Source organism: Penaeus monodon, chromosome 25 (assembly GCF_015228065.2).
Source record: "Penaeus monodon isolate SGIC_2016 chromosome 25, NSTDA_Pmon_1, whole genome shotgun sequence".
In the NCBI taxonomy this organism is placed as follows: Eukaryota; Metazoa; Arthropoda; class Malacostraca; order Decapoda; family Penaeidae; genus Penaeus; species Penaeus monodon.
In genome coordinates, this window is record NC_051410.1 from 23,729,057 (window position 1) to 23,729,344 (window position 288).

Consider the following 288-nt stretch of genomic DNA (forward strand, 5'->3'; position numbering starts at 1 on the left):
GACTGGTCGATTTTGTCAGTTGAACGTTATCACAATATATATTTTTTAAACTTTCTTTGCGATTAATGTCTTTTGTATTAAAAATAATATCAGAGTTTGTGGCTGCTTATGTGTAGTATTGTATTTCGGAGAGTAAATGACTCATAACTAATTATCTAGTAATTGTATCAAGAATGACACTAAAACTGCTCAAGTATTATGCGTGTTGGTGGAGAGTTTCTTGGGTGTGTTGATAGAAAGTGTTGCGAAAGTATAGCGCCGTGACTTGGCAGAGTTCAGAGACACGGC

General features: G+C 35.4%; 1 protein-coding gene across 1 annotated transcript in view; it reads right to left on the minus strand.

Annotated features, from left to right (window-relative positions):
- The window catches only part of LOC119589352 (neuroligin-1-like), a 158,891-nt gene that overhangs the window by 15,492 nt on the left and 143,111 nt on the right, over positions 1-288 (minus strand). The gene's annotated exons all lie outside the window — the stretch shown is intronic.